At 47.3% G+C, this 18,768-nt stretch overlaps 1 protein-coding gene and 2 long non-coding RNA genes across 10 annotated transcripts in view; 1 reads left to right on the forward strand and 2 right to left on the reverse strand.

Moving 5' to 3' along the window:
- LOC147649590 (uncharacterized) overlaps positions 1–4,860 on the reverse strand; it is a 38,165-nt gene extending 33,305 nt beyond the window's left edge. The window contains exon 1 of the long non-coding RNA XR_015278555.1: positions 4,618–4,860. This is a non-coding gene — a long non-coding RNA (uncharacterized LOC147649590). The remainder of the gene's footprint in view (positions 1–4,617) is intronic.
- AUTS2 (activator of transcription and developmental regulator AUTS2) overlaps positions 1–18,768 on the reverse strand; it is a 664,369-nt gene that overhangs the window by 547,321 nt on the left and 98,280 nt on the right. The gene's annotated exons all lie outside the window — the stretch shown is intronic.
- LOC147649592 (uncharacterized) lies at positions 4,916–6,354 on the forward strand. The gene is made up of 2 exons (XR_015278556.1): positions 4,916–5,086; positions 5,205–6,354. It is a non-coding gene; the product is annotated as an uncharacterized LOC147649592 (long non-coding RNA).

An 18,768-nucleotide genomic window follows, 5' to 3' on the forward strand; every position in this document is an offset into this window, starting at 1 on the left:
GCAATCTAAGCCAGGCCTGCTGGAGAAGCACTACAGCAGGGAAAAAAAAAAAAATAGAGTTACAAATGATTTTTCTTGGCAAAAGCAGCTGGCTGGAATAGTGGAAGGATTGTGCTTACTCGTTGTATATAAATGGCAGAATGAGGCGCGCTGACACTTTCCTGGCACGCGCCGGCCCTGCCCAGCGCTTCAACCAAAATCCTGCAGGGACAGAAGGACACACAAGGTGCTTCCTTCCCCAGCCAAGCAAGCTCTGCTCTCCAGGGGCACCATCCAGCCTTTCATGGAAAGCTCCCAGGGCTTCAGCATTCCCACAGCAATGCCTGACTTTGGTGTCTGGGGGGTTTTGGGCATGCATCAATTGTGGGGCATCCTGCTGGGGAGAGGGGCATGCGTGGAGACTCATTTTAAACAAGATCAAATCTGCTGAAACAACAGAATTTTGCAGTTTGCTTAACCAGGAGCCTTTCCTTTACCCTGTTCTCCAGCCCCCAAGTCATCCTGGCTCAGAGCTGCAGGGAGTTTAAGGCAACCCTTTCCCTGGCCCTCTCTCCCAGGGTACACAGGAATTTACAGACCTTGAGAGCCAGAAGCTACATCCAGATCATCATGTTTAATAGACACTAATCTTCCTAAGGGTCTAATCCCCTTGTACTGCTGCTTCAGACTCACACTTTTGACTTCCACAGAAGTCTCACATGAGTTTTGTAATTTCATTTCTGCCCTGCTAAAAGGAAAAAAAAAAAGGAAAAGAAGAAAAAAAAATGCTTATCAATTCCAATTCCTATCAGACTCACACAAACTGATAGGATTTAATTGTTCACTGTTTCATATGAAAAAGCAGCTCCACAGCCAGTGCAGAGGTTCATGGCAGGGCTTTAGGAAGATGAAGGTCATGGCTATTTTGGGAGTAATTAGCTCGTTCAAAGGCACGAGTGATACAACCTTGGCTTTTGCCTGTGGGCTGCTCTGGTGCCTTGAACAGCCATGGCTGGAGTGTGTTTGCAGCTGAGGAAAGGTGATCCCCACCTGTGCCAGAGGAACTTCCCTTTCCTCGTGCCAGGCTCACTGAGGCTCAGGGCTCCATCACTGCTTCATCACCTCCTGCCACCTCTCTCAATGTGGAGCTGCTCTCTCACACATTCATACTCAGCAGCATCCCATTTCTAGCATTTCGCTCTTCTTTTTAATCTCTCCTGTTCCCCTTGGAGAGATGGATTTGCTTTTATTGCTCCTGACAAGCTACAGCCCAAACCAAGCCCTTCTCTCCAACAGCAATGACAATACATGCTCAGAACTTCTCCAATACCACCCCAACTTCTCCAAATATCACTCAGGTAACTATTCCTAACAGGGCAACTGAGAGGAACAACCTCTTGCCAGTGGATTTATATCTGGCTCCCCAACTCCATGGGCAAAAACACACCTCTGCAAACTGGAAGGGAGGAATCAGTTCTCTGAGATCATCTGCTGCAGCCCTGCACCACGAGGAGCAGTTCACTCATGGGCAGCTTGGTTCTTCTAAACCCCCCATGAGACCAAAGATTAAATTCCCAAACCTCCACATCCCTTCAGGAAAATAAAATGGGCTAAAACCCATGAGACAAAACTGTAACCAAACCAGAAAATCTTTACTGGTTTAACTTTTTTTCACCAGACTTTGATTCCTGCACCAGGGTTATTAGTTGGGACATTTTATTTTCCCACATTCACATCAGAAATCCATGCTGCCTGCAGCAATGCCTCCTCAGACTGGAATGGTTCATCACAAAAAGATCACCTCACACACTCATCCCCCAGCAAGTCTCCTTAGTGTCATCCTGTACACCAGGGCCACACCAAAAGGGAATGCTGGCAAGGCAGTCAGCTTTTCCTGTAAATATATCCATCAGCACGAGGCTTCTGGGACTGTCAGGTTGTTTTACAAAAGAAAGACACATTTTCCCTGCTTCCAGTCTGGGGAGGAGGAGAGCCACATTCTCAAAATATCAAGGTACTGTGCTGCCAGTGGGAACTCAGCCTGGACCTGCTATCTACAGGATCAGAATCGTATTAGCAGCAGCTAGGGAGGGGGAAAAAAATAAAGATCCAAAGAAGGTTCACTGTGCTGCTGTTGCAGAAAAGAGAAATTCAATCCTGAAGCCTGGGTTGATACGAGGAGGAGACGGTGTGATGGCAAAACAGAGAAATGTACCAGGAAAATTATCAGCATTGATGGAAATGTCATCCCCATCACTGAAGAACATCCTGAACTGCCCTGATCTCACAGCCCCTTTCTCCAACTCCATTCCTGGGCCTGGAAGCTCAGCAATCAGTCTTGTAAATTTTCAATTTTCAAATCCAGGCAGGAGGTTTGTTTTTCTTGAGCAATGTGCCAATGCTATTTTGTGCTGTACAGCTTCCAGTATTTTCTTAAGTGCCTTGAGAGGCTTGGCATGAAGGGCACTGTGGAAATGGAGCTTTAACTGATTGCTTCCAACTTCTGCCTTGTAACCTCCCTTCAAAATGAGGGATTTCAGCAGCAAGAGATGTTCCTTTCCCTGCACAGGAGGGGAGCTGTGCCTGCTGCAGCACACACCACCAGCAAAACACGTTTCAGCAGGAAAATGTGATTGCCACGAGTGATGCCAACATCTCCATCCACGAGCAGCCCCAGTTCAGCACAGAACCCTCACCCTTCTCTGTGCCCACATTACCAGGCACCCTGGATATTTCTCTTTCAGCCAGCCAGCTCCAAGGACTGCCTGCCACCATCCCTCCCCATTCAGAAACCACGTGGGGAAGAACTTTTCCAGCTACCACAGAGGTCAGCCTCAATCACAGCTTCAAATTCACTAATAAATGAACACAGCAGAGCCCACTGAAATGAGCTCAGCTAATTGGAGCTGTTGGGGGATGACTAATTCATGACTAGCCATGGCCAGGCAAACTCCTTCTCTACTTGCACCATCCCCAGCTGCCATCCTGACCTGCAGGTCACATCCACAGCACCACTGGAGCAAGGAGCAGGGAGAAAGGGAAAACAATATAATTCTTTCCCCCATTAACACTTGACTTTGGGCACAGAGCATCACAGCGTTCTTTGTCCGGCATCCTTAAAGATTTCTGAAAAGAATATCCTAATTAATCTGTGGAGGAATTCAGGCAAGATTGCTTTAAGCATTTTTAGCTTTAAAAAGCAGTGTTTTCAAGAGTTTTCCTTGTTCCTATTTCACAATATTCTCACGTGTCTGAGGTTATTATACAGGAGCATAAAGCATCAATAAACCCCAAGATTATGCAACAGCACTGGAACACGTATTTTGGGGCTCCACTGTATTATTATTTAATGATAGTCATTTTTCTGCCTTTCATCCAGAAGGACTCTCCAAAGTGAGCTCTCCCAAAAGAGAAGAGCAGCTGCCTGTGAGGACAGCAAAAACCTTTGCAGTGACTTATCAGGGGAGAAAGGAAATGACAACTCTTGTCCACAGGAAGATTCTCCTGAAATTCAGCCAAGTGGGGTGAATCCAGAATTCACTGGAGAGAGCATCTGAGGATTTCTGCTCATTAAAGTTTTGCTGCTGATCCACAGACATAAAGCTAATAATCACAGTAGTAACATTAATAATTATCATCAAAACAAACCTTCTGTATCTGTAAATCAGATCTTGTATATGAAAAAGCCCACATGCATTTAGATTTTACAAACACCCAGTTTGGGGTGGAGGCTCCTATTTTATATTTTACCCAAGGGAAACTTAAAACTCCATTGATGATGCTGTACCAATCATTTAGCCACTAAAGCTGCCTTTATTTTTCCTTTCTTTATTTTTAGGTATTTTTCCCAACAGTAGATCTGCCCATTTCGTTTTGAATTTAAGTTTTGAAACAAGGGGAATTGTTTCACTGGCCATTGAAAAATAACCCACACATGGAAGGGATCCCAAATTTCCCACACTCATTAGTTAAATACCATTCAACAAATTTATTTATTTAACTAAAATAAATAAATATAATGTATTTAAGTTTATATTATATATTTTTCTCCAAGAAGGAAAATTGCACATCAGACTTAAGTGGAATCTGACCCAGTTCCACAAGAGGTTTTCAGGGAATCTTGAAAAGACAACACTAAAAACCTCATTTCTTATGGGAGCTCTCAAAAAAATTCAAATTTAATTCTGTAAGACAGGCAAAAGGAACATGAATGGAGATGGGAAGATGAATGAACAGAGGAGATGGGAGATCTGAAAGCTGAGCTCTTGCTCCACAGCAGGCAGTGGAAGCAGGTTGGGGCTGGAAACACTTCCCATGGCCACTGTCCCCTAAAATCACTCTGCACAGACACAGGCCAGTGCTGCAGTATTAGTGCAGAGAAACCACATCTCTCAGAGCCCAGGAGGCTCAATAAGCAGGGAAGCCTTGCTTCTCATTCAGCTCTCCCTGGGAAGGTTTTAAAAGCCTCCACAAAGTGCCCAAATCTGCCTCATTTGGCCACAGACTCTCTTCTGTAGCCCCTGCATGTGTGCAGAGCCCAAGGCCAGTGTGTACAGCTATAGAACGAGCTCCAGAGACAAGAATTCTACGTGGCTACAGAAAGCTGAATGTTTCTAAGCAAGCAATTTTCCTTCTTACCTCGTCTCCAGGAGATTGACCCATCAGAAGGAGAAAGCTGTTGAGCTGAGTGATGCTGCAGCTCCTGGAACAGCTCAAGTCCCTTTCCACTCCCTTTCATCCCCTCAGCTCTGCCTTGCTGCTGGATGAAATTTAAAGAGCTCTGAAAAAGATGTTAACGAGCCCTAAAGAGGAGAGTGCTCTTGCGATAGTCATTGCCAGGAACACCTGTGAACTATTGAGTTTAATTAGCCTACAGCTGGCACCAGTGCCTGTGCAAAGACTGGGGATTTATTATCGCCTTGCCAGGCCTTACACTGCCTCTTCCAGCACGGCTCTTTTCCCCTCCTGTTTGTTTGTTTTGTGATAAAGGACACACAGGGAGTGAGGGCAATTTAACTAACAGGGGATTCCCTCCTTGGAAAAGGTGCCAAACATTTTTGGATGCTGGGAAGCGCCTGGGAGTGGGGAGAGCCTGGCAGGGGGAGCTGTGCACCCCAGCCCTGCTATTTACTGATACAATTTATTGTATTTATTTATTGATTACAATTTTCTCCCAAACCCCTGCCCTTCAGGAACGCCTTACACTTCTTTTTGTTACTCCTCAGGACTCCACTTAACTCTACAGGCATCCTAAAACAAACTTGAGAGGTGGGAACAGCCTCTGCTGCCAATTCATTGTGCACAAACCCCAGTGCCTTTCGACACAGGTAGCTGTTTCAGCACCAATTATGTCCCAGTATCACACCCAGCTGCAAGTGTTTTCATCAGCAAGGCTGAATTACAACTGTTCATCCTCAAATATCTCCAACCCACCTGCCTACATTCGTGGCTGCACTCCCGTGTGATATTCAGCTTTCTGCTCTGCCCTGTTTCCCAGGCAGAGAGAAATGAAAATGTGGTTTGTGTATTGTTGGAGCCAAGCAGAGCTGTGACAGGCAGTGCCCAGTCCCCAGGACAGGGGTACCAGCTCCCCTTCTGCTGCCCTGGAACCTCCTGGCATCCTCACAGCAACAAGAAACAGTCTGCAGCCTTTTATCTTGGAGTGACTTGTTCTCCTACCTCGTGCTAAATTCAAAATACCTCAAGCCCTGCTTAAACCACAATGCACAGAGTAATTACTGTCCTGACATCATGGTTACTGACAGCAGCTCTTCTCCACAGCGGGAGCAGGAGATGCTTCCCTGGCTGCTGGGACTCCATCCTGCCGTCACCTTGACACTGCCACGTCAGTCGTGCTGACATTTCTTCTAGCTGACATTGGAAAGCCTTCAGTAAATCTGTACTGACATCTTAAATTCTCTTTTCTTTCCCCCCCCCACACTTCCCTCCTGTCATGTCATCTCCATAAAATTGCCCTGCCCTTGTTTCACTTCATTTTGACATCCTATTGTTACCTCCACGGAGCCTCTTTAGCGCAGTGCTTCTGTCACAAAGGCACATCTCCACAGACCTGACACAGCAGCACCTGGAGAACTGCACTAAATTCATCATTTAATTCATTAAAATGAGTAAAATGCCTGTGTTAGCACTCCTGCCCCTTCCCAGTGAGTTACTCCTCAAGCCACAGCCTCACCCCACGGTGCTGTAAAGAGAGAGACCTGCACACCCCAAGTGCTGTGAGAGCCAGGCTTGATCCATCCCTGACCCTGGGGAGGGCACAGGGGACACCAGGGGACAGCAGGGGACATCAACAAACTGCCCAGGACCTCTCCAGGGGCAGGGTTTAGTGGAAACTCAAAAACTTCCTGCAGTCTAAGTCTGGAAAACACAACCAAGCCCCCAGCCCCTGTCCAGGTGTCACTGAGAGCTCTGTGTGTGTGACACAGCCCCTGTCCAGGTGTCACTGAGGGCTCTGTGTGTGTGACACAGCCCCTGTCCAGGTGTCACTGAGGGCTCTGTGTGTGTGACACAGCCCCTGTCCAGGTGTCACTGAGGGCTCTGTGTGTGTGACACAGCCCCTGTCCAGGTGTCACTGAGGGTTCTGTGTGTGTGACACAGCCCCTGTCCAGGTGTCACCGAGGGTTCTGTGTGTGTGACACAGCCCCTGTCCAGGTGTCACTGAGGGCTCTGTGTGTGTGACACAGCCCCAGCCCCTGTCCAGGTGTCACTGAGAGCTCTGTGTGTGTGACACAGCTCCAGGAGCCTGTCCAGGTGTCACTGAGGGCTCTGTGTGTGTGACACAGCCCCAGCCCCTGTCCAGGTGTCACTGAGGGCTCTGTGTGTGTGACACAGCCCCTGTCCAGGTGTCACTGAGGGCTCTGTGTGTGTGACACAGCCCCTGTCCAGGTGTCACTGAGGGTTCTGTGTGTGTGACACAGCCCCTGTCCAGGTGTCACTGAGGGTTCTGTGTGTGTGACACAGCCCCTGTCCAGGTGTCACTGAGGGCTCTGTGTGTGTGTGACACAGCCCCAGCCCCTGTCCAGGTGTCACTGAGGGCTCTGTGTGTGTGACACAGCCCCTGTCCAGGTGTCACTGAGAGCTCTGTGTGTGTGACACAGCCCCTGTCCAGGTGTCACTGAGGGCTCTGTGTGTGTGACACAGCCCCTGTCCAGGTGTCACTGAGGGCTCTGTGTGTGTGACACAGCCCCTGTCCAGGTGTCACTGAGGGCTCTGTGTGTGTGTGACACAGCCCCAGCCCCTGTCCAGGTGTCACTGAGGGCTCTGTGTGTGTGACACAGCCCCAGCCCCTGTCCAGGTGTCACTGAGGGCTCTGTGTGTGTGACACAGCCCCAGCCCCTGTCCAGGTGTCACTGAGGGCTCTGTGTGTGTGACACAGCCCCAGCCCCTGTCCAGGTGTCACTGAGGGCTCTGTGTGTGTGACACAGCCCCTGTCCAGGTGTCACTGAGGGCTCTGTGTGTGTGACACAGCCCCTGTCCAGGTGTCACTGAGGGTTCTGTGTGTGTGACACAGCCCCTGTCCAGGTGTCACTGAGGGCTCTGTGTGTGTGTGACACAGCCCCAGCCCCTGTCCAGGTGTCACTGAGGGCTCTGTGTGTGTGACACAGCCCCTGTCCAGGTGTCACTGAGGGCTCTGTGTGTGTGACACAGCCCCAGCCCCTGTCCAGGTGTCACTGAGGGCTCTGTGTGTGTGACACAGCCCCTGTCCAGGTGTCACTGAGGGCTCTGTGTGTGTGACACAGCCCCTCAATGATTCTGGCTGTCAATGCATGGCTGCACACCCAACAACTGAGCAAATCTCGGATGCAAGCACATTAGGGATGGATTTACTACATGTTTTTCGATCAAAAATACATCAGCAGAACATTTTGCTACTGCTGTTAGCTCTCTGCTGCGGCTCAGAAACAAATGCTCGAGGACATGTACTACTCCACTCCTACTGCGAGTACAAGAGATCCACTCCTGATCCTGCACCAGATATGACTGGCAGCAATTACAGTGAATAATGAAGAGATGGAACAGGGGTTTGTGATGCATTTTCCTGGCTTTTGTGACACATTTGCTCACCAGATTTGCTAACTCTCAGAATGCAAGCGTACACAAAACGTCTGCTAATCCAGGGAATTAACAAGGTACTGCTCCAACAGGTTGCAAAGCAAGAGTGCTGTGCTGCACACAAAATGGGCTTTAGACAAGCAACCTATGAACAGCTCACCCATTCTATATAACACTTGGAAATATAGCAGGTGACCAAAAACAAAACAGAGATTTATGCTTGTAACCTTCTGAAACAAAGGTTCCTGGGTTGGGATTGTTTCCCTCTCTCCTTTCTGAGCTCTGGTAGTCTGCAAAGTTCTCCAGCACAAGAAAATAAGATTGAAGCTCATCTGAAATAATAGAGCCCGGTTGCTATCACGTTGTGATAATCAGCACTGCTGCCAACAACCCACACTGGAGCCAGAGTCTCTTCAAACACCATCAATTCCAAGCTGCCTCAAAGAACATGCACGCACCTTCATCCATCTCTGAAACCCTGCAAGGTCAGGGGAAGGCTTCTGCTCTGCTGCATACGCAAAACAAAAACTGCTCTGTGCAAATAAAGAAATAAATATGTAACAAGAGTAGCAATAAACTCAGATTTTCTGAATTATTCAAGTGCCATCCTTAATGACAGGAAAACAGCAGAGGCTGCTGGCCTGGGGATGCTGAGACAAGCCAGTGCTGGGGGCACAGGGTTTATGATCTGCAGGGATCTCTCCAAGGTGGGCTCCAGTTGATGAATGGTTCCTTTCCAGGCAGAGCTGTTTGGGGTTTGGATGTTAACAACAGGATTTCCATTCCATACAAAGCATCACTGCTATGTTTTTTTATGTCCTTTAACAGATATATTAATACAATACACACTTCCATCATATGTCCTTCCTTGTAAAACTCAAAAATCCAAAGAGACAAATGCCCAGCAGCTTTACACACTTCCATGTGGGCACTTGCATGGCTTGCACACATGAGGAATTCATTTCCAAATGTGGCCACACGTGCAACTCAAACAGTTTTTAAAATTAAAGAGAGGCACCTTTATCACAGAGAAAAAAATATAAATCAATTAACAACAAAAGGCCTTTTCCTGCAGTAGAGAACACAGCACTGCAGGAACATTTATAATTCCCAGCACTGACCCTTGGGTCACACTGAAAGCTTGACACAGCAACTGAGCCAGGGAAGGAGCCCCATGAGCCCATTCATGACACAGCATTTGAGAAACAAATCTTGGTGTGGGCACTTCACCAAACACTGCACCAGAAATTATTTTTGAATAAAGGAAAAGACAGGAAGCATCCCTACAATCATGAAAATCTGACATAGCAGTACATAACTCCATCCTCACACAACTGGAGGCAACCTTGAAAACCCTTCAACATATGAAAAAATAAGAATGCACAATAAGGAGCTCTTCCCAAAAAGATGAAATCTGCTTTTCCCAGAAATTCTTCCTACACAAATCCAGAGGTGCTGTGCCTAATCCTGCTGGTGCCAAGGTCCATTGGGTTCCTGTTAGTGGCTGCCTTGTCCTGCAGGTCCAGCCCCTGGGCAGTGAGGAGCAGCAGCACTGCAGACACCCACATCCAAGCACCCTCGTCTCCAGGGCTCATTATCATTAATTATCACCCACAAACCATTAAGGAGCCATGCAAACTCAACTCCCAGAGCTCCCAAACCAGCCCACAGTGCCAGTGTCCAGGTACAAGCGACATCAGCCTGAACATTTTAACACAAAGGCAAGTTGAGGTGTCTGTGTTAACAGCACAGAGGTCTCCAAAGCCCTTCTCCTACAGCAGATTCCTGCCAGGACTTGCTCAGAACCTTGCTCACCCCCCTGCATCTCCAGTGGTTTTCTGTACCTCAAGTTACCTCCTGAACCTTCACCTTCTCTCCTGACAAGGTGGGGAATCAGCCACTCACAAATCCCTCTTTCTGAGTACTGCCACTAACTAATCAGAGAGCAGGAGTGGAAAGAGGTTTTTTTTAAGAACACTATTCACATAAGCCTAGTTTTTGCTGAAAGAGCACCAAAAATAAACCCCTCAAGAATCCCATCTCTCATATTCTCATAGCTTATAGCTCCACTCAGCCTCAGTAAGCCTGGAACAATATTGCATGCCCAGACTCCGTATCACTGGGATCACTGGGGCTCAAGTAAAGCAGGAATTTAGCCAGTACCTACTTAATTCCAAATTCATTTAATATCTCTATACCCCTTCCACAAATATGCCTTACAACACTGTGAGTCAATCAAGCCAGGCACTAGTAAAATATTTTTTTTAAAAAACCCTTAAATCTAATAGAAGATTACTGCACTCAACCGTAGAAACAATTTTAAGCCTGAATTTGGCAAGACACATTAGTTTTACATGGCACTAAATTATTTCCAAGTGTCCAGGAAATACAATTCAGTAATTACAGCTATATTAGCTGGATGCAAATGAAGCAAGAGGCAGAGCTTATTTAGCAGTGAGTGGCTGAGTCACCCTGGCCATCCTCCAGAGCCCAGCCCTGCTGCAAGGACAGGCTTTGCTGAAGAGACTGACCCAAAACAGAACCAAAGGTGCTGAAAGCGCCTGGCTGATGGTGCTGGAAGCCTTGTGAGTACTGACAGGGGTTTTTTTGTAAGGTATTGACACTCAGCACTCAAGCTTTTGAGGAGTTCAAGTCTCCTTCTAGCGCTGACTTTGATTTTCCAAGGCTCAGTCCCCAGCACCTGTGGAGTGACACTTTTGGTCCTGCCCAGGTGAAGACACAGGGCTGCAAACCCTTCTGTATCTCTGTCTTCTGTATCTGGGGGGAAAACACCTCTCTGCCCTGAGCACAGAGGTGTCTCCTTGCTCCAACACTTGCAGGTATCCTCTTCCTCACCTGCAGAAAGCCTGAATGAAATGAAGCTGAAGCCCATCACCTGCACACCCTCCAGAAGAGACATCACCCTTGGCAAGAGGGAACCTGGGAGCCAAGCAGGAGGCAAAATAACCTCTGCTCTCTCAAAGTGCTGCACTCAGCTGGCAGCAGAAATGGATTTGATAATGCAGCAAGGGAGGAACAGAGCGTGGGACATTTCCAGTTCAGCATTCTCCAACCCTCGCATTTTCCACAATAATTAATAACCAAAGCTGTTAATCTTTAAATGATCCACGCTCTCCAGTGCAGTCAGCAGTGCCTCCAGAGGCTTTCCACTGGGGCTAAAGCTATTAACTGTATGGATGCCTGAGGATACAAACTGTTTCATGGATGAAAGGACAATTTTATAATGTATCCAAACATTTAGGAACTTTTCTTTTAAAGCTGAACTGGCTTAAGAAAGCATTTAGGTTTGTGTAAATGTCCAGGTACTCCAGGGTTAAAGGAAAACAGTGATTTTCCCAACCCTCAAGTGCTAATAAACATTATATTGCTCTTCCCCATTCCAGTAGGGCCAGAACATCCAACCTGCTTCCAGGCTTCCCAGCAAATGGTTATCCAGGGAGAGCAGGCAGGGATCAGCCAGCCCCAGGAAAGCTGAGCAACAGGCAGGGCTTTTTTCTTTCTCTATTTTCTCACAGCACCACAAACTAAATCACTCCCAAACACGGCTCCAGGACTCTGTTTTTTGTTTATTTGCTCAAGTCCTTGGGAACCTCTGCAGTTACCAGCACACTGCTCAGCAGTTAGGGCAAGAAAGAATTTTAGCATGGAATTATAATCATGATAATCACCAGGTTTTCCTGCCCTGCCTTCTCCAACCCCTCCCTGCCCACTCCCCACACAGACGAAGGAAAATTTCAAGACCAAAGCAATTTCTCAATTTCTTTTTTATTTTTTTTTATTTTTTTTCTCTCGATTTTCAAAGAGCCAGGGGTACAGAAGTTCATCCTGCCTGTGTGTGTTTCCCTATCTGTCCCCCTTCTAATAACTTATGAAACCCACTAATTCCAAGTCAATGTGACAGCAGGGCAGAGGTCTCCACAGTGCCAAGTTCCCAGAAGTTCACTGAGGATCCTGCACTGGCTTCCCTCACCTCCCACCACGGGGAAGGCTGGCTGGCAGCTCACACCTCATTAGACAGCACAAACCCACAGAGGAAATCAATTACCAGATAAAAAGTCCATCGGAAACCAGCCTTCAATCATCCTGCTGCTCGTGCAACTGCTTGATTCCTAATTCTTCTGACAGCCTGGTAACAAGGGCAGCACAGGAGTAAATACATCAGGAGCCACAAAAGCCATCCTTGTCTCCTGCAGCACCACAGCCTCACCCGTGGCCTTGGAGCCAGGGAGCAAGGGCAAAGCATCATTAAAATGGTCACCAGGTACCATCAACAACTCAGGGACCTGAAGCATTGGTTTTGTAACTGGATGGATTTAGAGCCACGAGATTGATTGTAAACAGGCACCAAAAGATGGATGCTTCTCCCACCAGGCAAAGTTCAACCCATTCAAACCAATATTCGGGAAACACTGAACTTCACCTGAACATTCTGGTCTCTCATTCCTTTTCTTTGCTGCTGTGGGTTCCAGGGATGTAGCTGACATCCCTATTTAATGTCTGCACTGCCAGGCTTTGCAGTGTCCAGCCTGTCCCCACCTCCCCAGCCACGAGCTGGGCTCCACTCAGCCAGCACTGATTTCTCCAGGCAGCTCAAGAGCCAGCAGCATCAGCTACACTGGCCAGAAGGATTTAAAACAAAACAAAAACCAACAAAAAAGCAAAATAACCTTAAGTGCCTTACAAACAGCTGGGCTCTTTCTTTTTCCACGCTGGGACTTGTTTCTCTAAAACAGAGGCTTCATTCTTCAACATCAGGCTTCAAATACATGGAAAATCTGAGGCAGAGCTATCACACCAGGCTGCAGTTTCCAGCAGGATAGTTTCATGGGCTTGTTGAAAACATTCTTCAAATGTTTCATTCCTGCCATTCCTTTCCCTTCATGGGTCTTTTTTATGGACAAATGCATGGGAAATGGGGTAAAATTGGGTCCACAAGGGTCAAGGAAGTATTCCTGAGCATGCCATGTGTTCTGGGAGTTATTGGCAGGGCTGCAGATGGATTTATTGATGGGTTTTGTGACAGACATGGCACTTGCAGCTCGAACAGACAAACCTGGACTAGCTGGGGTGTGAAACTCAGGGTACCACTAACTTGAATCCCAACTCTTGGGCATCTCTTCCCACATTTTCAGTTCCCAGCCATCCCACCAAAAAGCATAAATATCATCAGAGAAAGTTCTCATGAACAAGCACTACTACAGTGCAATGCTCTTTACAGGCATTACCTATAAATAACTCTGATTTGTGCACCACTGGTAGTAACTATGAACTCAATTCTTCTGCTCTTCAGCACAGTGAAGACACTGGAATGGAGCCATCATTTATAGAGAGAGAAGCTCAAGGAGGTGCTAAATGCTGAAATGCTGGAGATTCTATAGCAGGGCTGGTCCTGCTAACACCAAGGCAAACTGCAAGAGCTCAGCACAAAACCATGAGGTTGGGATTAAGAAATTACTTCAGCTTGAAGAGTGCTTTGCCTGTGTGAAAGTCAGAGTCTGAAGCTTGCAGCGTGGCTTTTCTGTGGTTCTGTGTGTATTTACAGCAAAGAACGTGCCCAGGTGTCTGGGAGAGGACAGTTGAGGTGGGGAGGACAGGAGAGGAACAGCCAGAGGTGGAGAATCTGGAGCTGAAACACGTTACAGTCTCCAGAAATCATCTCGTGTAACTGGTACTACAAATTGGCTTTACAAGACAACTCAGCTGGCACATGTATTCCCTGCTGAACAGTGATACCTATTCAAATGATCAAAACTTGTCAGTTCTTAAATTCAGGATAAATCCCAGACCCCTGAAACAGGCAAATGGAAAAAAAAAAAAATTTAAAAAAAAAAAAAAAAAAGAAGAAAGGTTCAAAAGCAGTAAGACAGCAAATGTTACTCTCAGGACCAATCTCTCTGATATGCCTCAAGCTTGCTAACAGCATCCTAATGCCACAGGCACGTTACTTTCCTTTGCCCTCATATTTTATTTCACTGAAGCCCTGTCCTAATAACTGATTACCAAATACCAAACAAGCTGTACTGTTATCTTGCTGGCTGGTGAAATATTTAGATCCATTTAAGTGCCATGCAAAAATGAGTCTGAATATATGGGCTGTAGCAGGCAGAAATTGGAGTTTTGCATTCTGAGACAGGAATATCCTATTGAGGCCCATTCCTCACTCCCACAAAGTGCTCATGCCCTCTCACCAGATCAATGCAAAGCAGGTGCTGTTGCCACAGGATAAAATGCCTCCTTCACATTTAATGTGGAAATTACCATTCCTCCACCTCATTCACAGCGAGGGAGGAAGCTGAGTGCCAGCCCCCATCCTCCTGAAGAACTGCTCACCCATATGAAACACCACAGAAAAGGTTTTTCTGATGCTTTTTTGTACATCTCAAAGGAAACAACTGGCCTATAACACATCAGGTTCCTTATAGCCATTGTAACATCCTCCTTTCCAATCTGTGCAGTTTAATTTTTCAGGAATATGTGAACAGGTTAAAAATAACTGCCCAATGGCTTCTATGGTGCCACTGTCCACTGGAAAAAATCAAAATCCACATTTTCAGAGCTGTGACACACACAAACTTGCTTCAGCTTTTTCTCAGGACAATCAGACACAGCAAGCAATGTCCAGGAGAGACAGCAGTGAGCCCGGCAGCAGCAGCAGCACTGCTGCTTTAACTTCATATTTCTGCCTTCATATTTCTGCCCTGCTCCATCCTCTGTGCTCACCTAAGGATATAGGGGGAGTGGAAACAACTGAGACAATTTCCACACCACAGAAGCAAAACAAATTTCTTCCCCACCCAAAGGAAAATTAAAAAATTGCAAATTTGGCGCTCAATCGTTGCTTGCTTCCAGATTGCGAAATGTTCTCTGGGTCTGGCAGTGAAAATCTAAAATAGCCTTCAAACACCAGTCCTTGAGAGATTTCAAAGTGCTCAGGATCAGGATAAGGACCCAAATATAAATGCTCTGACACAAACAGTTGTTCCCCAGCAGTTGCAGCACACCTGTGAGTGTGGATCTTGCACTCAAGGGCATCATCCCAATTTCTGTGAAGTGTCCAAGATTTCATTCACAGCAGCTGCACAACTGGAATCATCAGTGATTCACAGGCTACTGCTCTTTCAGCAGAGCCCTCTCTGGTCTTTGGTGTGAGACAGATAGTTAAGTCTGACTTTATTTGCATCATGCTTGCCAAGACCTGAGAATTGGGAATTAATAGCTCCCACTGCTCCCACATTGCAGCCAATTCCACTGCATTCACTCCAGCACATATCAATGCACAGAGGTCAGATGCAATTTTAATGAGAATCTCTACTGTTCTATTTATTTTAATACCTTTATTACACCATCAAATTTATAATAATTAAGCATATTATAATTACAGTGAATTAAAAAGTCTACTTAAATGTATCCCACCCCATTATTTTACAATCAATTAAAATTAATAAAATTGATTGTAAAATCTCATGTCTGGTGTATACTAATGTCTGTTCTCATCATTACACAAAATTCTACTTCAGTAATAGCCAGCTACAAAGATTTCTGCACTATCAGAAGGTCTATAATAATCCATTTTCTTTACTGATCCGCTGATACCTCCATCCCTTCCACAGAGTACCATTAATGAATGCCTTGGCTTGGCAGAGGGCTGGAAGGGAGCTGGCAAATTGTCCCCATCCCCTGTGACAGCAGCTCCAGCTGTGGACAAGCCCTGCTGCTCCTGCCATGGGGAGAGATGGGATCCTGGCAGCACAGTGCCCTGCTTCCCTTTCCAGCACACATTCCCCACACACTCCCAGAAAAGCAGCATTTTCCCAACTCCAGCGTGCTCAGGGTGTCCTGCACTCCCTTATTTCCTCACTCACCATCACCTCCAGCCTTTGTGCTTTCACATCTCCACTCAGGCCCTGGCAGCTGGGCTGCCTTACAGCTGGGTGTTTCCTTGGCAATTATATCTCTTCAGTCGCTGAAAGCATCAGAAAATGACCCCAAAAGACCTCCTTTCTCTGTAAGAGCAAAAGGGAGCTGGTGGAATCACAGAGGTAATACAATTTTCAGTGTAAGTACATTAGCTCGTGGAACTTCTTGCCACAGAGTCATCCCAGGGCAAACAGTTTGACAAGCACTCGGTGTCTGTTCTGCACAGCTCGGTACCAGCAGCAGAGAAAGGAACAGGAACAAATGTCACCCACTGGATGAGTCTTGCCTTTTCTTTTCCTAATTTGGGGTTATTCTGAGAGAGAAGTAGCTCGAAAATGAACTGCCAGGAAAAATGAGGCTGTGATCAGGGGAAACCAGCGTTACAAGGTGAGGACTCATTTCTCAGGACGTGCTTGCAAAGGGAAGTCTGCACACTCTCACTGATGCATCCAGGTCTCCAAGCAAATGAAGAGGCATTCCATAAACCATCCCCCCCAGCCCCAGAACTCCTGCAAAGCTTCAAGATGGAGCTAACAAGAACTCTCCTCCCACTGAATTTCCCTGAGAGCAACTTAAGGCACTAATTATTAATTATACAAATCAAAGCTGAACTCTGCTAAACTTTGTGACCAACATTCTGCTTTTGTCACCCTGGATGTGCGGTTTGGTTTCCCTACCATTCAGCTTCCTTCACTGTTTTTATGTTTGAGGGCTGGTGGATGTGTTTTGGTTGGAGAATTCCCCTGGCCAAGCAGAGAAGAATCCTTTTGGTCCTTGTTTCTGCAGCACCTGACACAGCAGCTCCCCAGACCCTGATGGAACCAGCTGAGCTCCAACCTCTGCAGGACAAAGCACAATGTGATCAGGGGCTGCTTGAAACCACCTGATTTTCCTAAGCATCTCAGAGCACTGGAGCCAAAGGCTGGTCTCACTTCCTAATGTGCATCACCAGCTAATGGCAGCCACTTTAATGATGACACGATGCAGATTGCAGCCCCTTTTAGCACTTGTCAGGCTGCCTCTCCCTTCCTGACACGGCTCTGTGCTGAAATGTTCTTTTCTCTGTTGGCTTTGGGGCGTGATGGGAGCTGCTACCCATCTCAGTCAATGAGTGTGAACTCCCTGGTGCCACCAGGCCTCTCCACAAGCGTGGGAGGTGGCACTTGTCACACTGTCAGCCCTGCTCGGGCACACTGCTCCTGACACCCTGTCCTGCTGAAAGGATGCTCAGGCTGGGCCCAAATCACTGCAAGGATGCTCAGGCTGGGCCCAAATCACTGCAAGGATGCTCTGGCTCAGCCCAAATCACTGCAAGGATGCTCAGACTGAGCCCAAATCACTGCAAGGATGCTCTGGTTGAGCCCAAATCACTGCAAGGATGCTCTGGCTCAGCCCAAATCACTGCAAGGATGCTCTGGTTGAGCCCAAATCACTGCAAGGATGCTCAGACTGAGCCCAAATCACTGCAAGGATGCTCTGGTTGAGCCCAAATCACTGCAAGGATGCTCTGGCTCAGCCCAAATCACTGCAAGGATGCTCTGGCTCAGCCCAAATCACTGCAAGGATGCTCTGGTTGAGCCCAAATCACTGCAAGGATGCTCAGGCTGAAGCCCACTCCCCACAGCAGGGAAACAACCCCGCAGTTACATCACAGGGATCTCACAGAGAAGGCAGTCTGCTTACTCAGAGCAAGCCTTTTATTTTTAGCCTGGTTGGAGGAGGAATGGCTGTATAAATAAAGGCTGCTCTGAGTCTGAGTAAGCACGGAGCCTGCATGGCTGCTGTCAGCACGATGAGTGAACAATCCTGGAGCCAGGGCTGGAGTGGGAGTGCTCAGCAAAGGCTCTGCCTGCAGCACAGAGGCGTGGGAATCTCGCTGGGAATGCTCAGCTCCAGAGCCAGACAGGAACAGGAGCACAGCTCCTGGCCACAGGGGCTCTCTTCCAGCACAGCACCAGCGCCCAGGGAGAGAAATCAAACCACCACAGCCCTACACAACAGCATCCCAGAAGAGCCTTCAGCACCCAGGTGCTTCCTCGTGGCAAAACACACACTCATGAAACCTTTATCAGCCTGGAGCAACAAAGGCATCCTCGTAAGCAGCACCTCCACCATCTCCTGGTGCTGTCCTGTCCAGCAGGACATCCAGTCAAACACTTGGGAGAAAGCCTGGGAAGTGCTGGAGGAGGGCAGGGTGAGTACCTTGGGGGGTTGAAAACTGTTATTCTCGATACCCTCAGCAAGGGTCTGCTCATTGATATATTTCCTTGCTTCCTTCCTGCAGCAGGAGCTCCTGCTGTTCCTAAGGACTTGTGTCAGTCCTGGAGTAAAACCCAGCCTAGGGAAGAGCAGGCTGGGTTCTAACTAAACACTCCCTATTTAATCTACCTTCCCAAAGAACAAATACATAAAGTAGCTGGAAACATCATCCCCGACTGCAGTTATATGCCATATGCCTTGCAGTAAATCCTGAGCACACCAATACCAACATTTCCCATTTATGGGCTCAGACTTCTTTTTTCTCTCCCTGAGCTATTCCTCACCCTCCCTGCAAAAGCTCCATCCTTCCAAGCAGCTCTCCCAGCTGAACAGGCCCCGAAATCTCTGCTTTCCATCTGAATGGGCATGGCTCAGTGCTTAAAGCCTTACACTTCTTCCAAGCCTAATGATATTTGAAAGCAATAAATAAATTCATTGTTCTCAAAATGAGTAGGCTTAGGAGAGAATTTGTAATGCTGAGGAGGATCCCCATCAGGCAGGGATGTGACAGCTTGCTGC

This window comes from Cyanistes caeruleus, chromosome 21 (assembly GCF_971803275.1).
Source record: "Cyanistes caeruleus chromosome 21, bCyaCae1.hap1.1, whole genome shotgun sequence".
NCBI classification, from domain to species: Eukaryota; Metazoa; Chordata; class Aves; order Passeriformes; family Paridae; genus Cyanistes; species Cyanistes caeruleus.